Source organism: Pteropus vampyrus, unplaced genomic scaffold (genome assembly GCF_000151845.1).
Source record: "Pteropus vampyrus isolate Shadow unplaced genomic scaffold, Pvam_2.0 Scaffold21342, whole genome shotgun sequence".
Taxonomy (NCBI): domain Eukaryota; kingdom Metazoa; phylum Chordata; class Mammalia; order Chiroptera; family Pteropodidae; genus Pteropus; species Pteropus vampyrus.
This window is the reverse complement of record NW_011910123.1, coordinates 1-3,027: the sequence shown is the minus strand read 5'-3', so window position 1 is coordinate 3,027 and position 3,027 is coordinate 1. Positions and strand designations below refer to the sequence as shown.

General features: G+C 50.4%; 1 pseudogene; it reads left to right on the top strand.

Annotated features, from left to right (window-relative positions):
* The first annotated feature begins 539 nt into the window (after positions 1–539).
* On the top strand, positions 540–655 carry LOC111735270 (annotated as a pseudogene).
* The last annotated feature ends 2,372 nt before the right edge of the window (positions 656–3,027 follow it).

Sequence of the window (3,027 nt, the reverse complement as noted above, 5' to 3'; positions counted from 1 at the left end):
ATTGATTGCTGTGTAGCAAGTTACCCAAACTCGGCGGCTTAAACAACTGCTGCCCAACTCCTCTCTCTCTGTTCGCTTTGCTTAAGGCCTCTCAAAATGAGTCTTCATTGACCCACAACTGAAAAACATCTTGGGTGCACATAGGAACATGCGGTGGAAGAGAAGGCTCTAAAACATACGCCTCGTTACAGTGATGGCGTTGAAAGCTAGTGGAGAAACGAATGGCTGAGAGGCTGAGGGGAAGAAGAGGGGTGAAGGTGTCCAGGAAGGCTCCCCATAAAATGCAGAACCCAGTGTCGAAGAGAGAGCAATGCTTTGCTGACAAGAGGGAATGGGGCTCCGCACAAAAGAAGCCAAATATACAAAGGAGCGGGATATTGAGGAAAGGAGAGAGCTGGGAGCCACCGTGAGCGCGGACGAAAGCGGAGTGAATTTCAGGAAGGGGTGAAGGCGGGGGGCCGCCCTCCTCCTCAGCCGCCATGTCTAAAAGTGGTCACGATACTTGCTTTTTTGGTTTGTTTTAAAACGAGGTTGAGAGAATGCTCGCTTCAGCAGCACATGTACTAAAATCGGAATGATACAGAGAAGATGAGCATGGCTCTTGCGCGTGCATGATACACGAAAAAATAAAGAAAGAAGATGAGAGATAATGTCTGTAAAGCCCCAGCGTCTAACAAATACTGAAGGGAAAAAAATGACAGTTTTTGTTATCCCGTGAGAGTGGCAGATAATGAAATCAGCAAGAACGAAGGCGTCTAACGGAGAGGCCTTCTCTCTGGGCGTAACTCCCATAGGTTCATATTTGTAGATCCTGCTCCTTCAAGAATTCCCGAAAGTAATAATGGGGATGCATTATAAAAGTGCATTATGGGGTCCAACTGGAAACCGTGCATTTGCTCATCATAGTCATGCAGGCTCCTTTAATTGTTTCAAATGGGAAGTTTCCAAAACTAAAAAGGGCACGAATAAAAACTAAATAGATAGATAGATAGATAGATAGATAGATAGATAGATAGATAGATAGATAGATGATAGATAGATAGATAGGGTACGATTTAGGAAGCACTGCTGTGGGCAAGGTGACGAGTGTCACTCAAGGTCTGAACCGTGGGAAGATCACTCTCGGTTCTTCCCTCCTTCACTGAACAGCCAGGGCTGCTGATTCCGTAGAAATATGGTGGCACATAAGACAGGGCCGCGAGGGAAATGGGACTCTGGTGGCCTGCCAGATGCACGGAGGAGGGTAAGGACGCTGGTAGCACGTTTGGGTTGGTTTAGACCTGGCTTTTCTGAATCTCTGAATAGATCCCAGGGGAAGACGTGATGTGTGTGTGTGTGTGTGTGTGTGTTTAACAGTCTCTATTGCATTAGGTGAAACCTGGGTTTCTCTTGGGCCTGTAGAAACATTCTGCAACGAATCTCAGCCGTCTCTGTGGGTTGTTGGTGTTGCAGAGCATTTTCTACCTGCCGGCTCCTGTGACTGTCTTCCTGGGAGACCTGGAGAGGTGGCCTCAGACCATGTTGACCGGGTACTGAGGCCCACTCCAGACTCCTTCTAGCTCCTTCTTGAGTGATCTCCAGAGTAGATACACACGGAACCAACCCCAGAGGACCACAGCACAGCTCAGAGCTCAAGCCCAGGCTGGCGGGGTCAGCTCCTGGTTGGAACCCGTCCCTTCCTCCTTCAGGAGGCCAGAAGACTTGCTCTAGGGAGGGAAGCAGGCCTGTGGGCTGTGGCCATTCCCAGGCGACCCTGACTTGTGCACAGCCATCCAAGACATGGCCTGTCCGTGTCGCGCGTCATCGGGAACCGGACAGGAGGGGAGAGTGGGCTCTGAAGGATAGGGTTGGTGGCGAAGGGTCAGTGGGGTTTTCTGTATCTTTCTAAAGAGACTACAGAGCTAAATAAACAACCTTCAGGTAAACATCAAAATACACGTTGTTCAATCATGTTTTCTTGTCTTCCTTCGTGCACGGAAACAGAAATTTCTTCCTCTTTCTTGTCTCTCCCCACCCACATCATTCTCATTCTCTCTTGTTTTGTTATCTGATTTCCCTCCTCTTAAAACAATAATAACTGGTAGAAGGCAAAGGACTGTGACCCCCGAGGGCGCCTCCCACCCCACGCTGCCTCCTGACCTGGCCTCTGTTCATCTGAGCACCATTTGCTGCTGAGATAAAACACAGAGTAATCCTCAGGTACTTAACCTTGACCCACTTGTATCAACGGCCCCACTTGGGAAGAGGCCTGAGAGATTGGGCAAACAGATTGCACCCCCCCCTCCAGGCCCCCCTGCCACACCCCGGGTTTCCAGTCTGCACAAATGCCAGGCTGCGAGAGACCTCTCCCCTGGAGCGAGGCGGGTCAGAGAAACCGAAGCGAATCCCCCTCATGTTCTGCCTCCTCCTTAAAACGCCGATCCCAAATCTCCACGGGCAAGTGAAACTGGGTGGCTTCCCTTCCCACTTACGCACCTGTCGCTTTAACACAGAACTACCGCCTTTCTCACTCGGGGAAGGGCCCTGGTGTTTTAAGCCTCCTGTAGATTTTGTTCTGACATCGACTCTGCTCGCCACATGTATGTGGCCGCCCTGCTACAAAAACTCTATTAAAAACCTGAGCTCACTGCCTGGGGCCCGGCTCAGAGTCAGACCTCCCCTCCTTCTCTGCTTATTTCTCTGATTTGTAAAAGTCCTCCCAGCTTTAGATAGAGAGGGAGACCTGAGTGCCCGCCCCCCCGGCTTGCAAAGTGGCTGTCACTTCCCTTTCTGGGCCTCAGCCATTGGACTAGATCGGTGGTCATCAAGTTCTCTACGAGTCCATCCTTCGAAGAAAGAGAGGAGAAGGAACGTGGGCGGGTGAGGCTGAGGACCCCTCCCCAACTTCACTAGAGCAGCCCAGGCTTCTGCATCTCTGTTAAAAATAATCTGCAAATCACTGGCCTAGATCAGAGTTTGTCAAGCTTGCCTGCAGGACAAATCTGGAGAGGCTGGCTAAAAACACAAATTCTCATCCCTCCTCCTGGA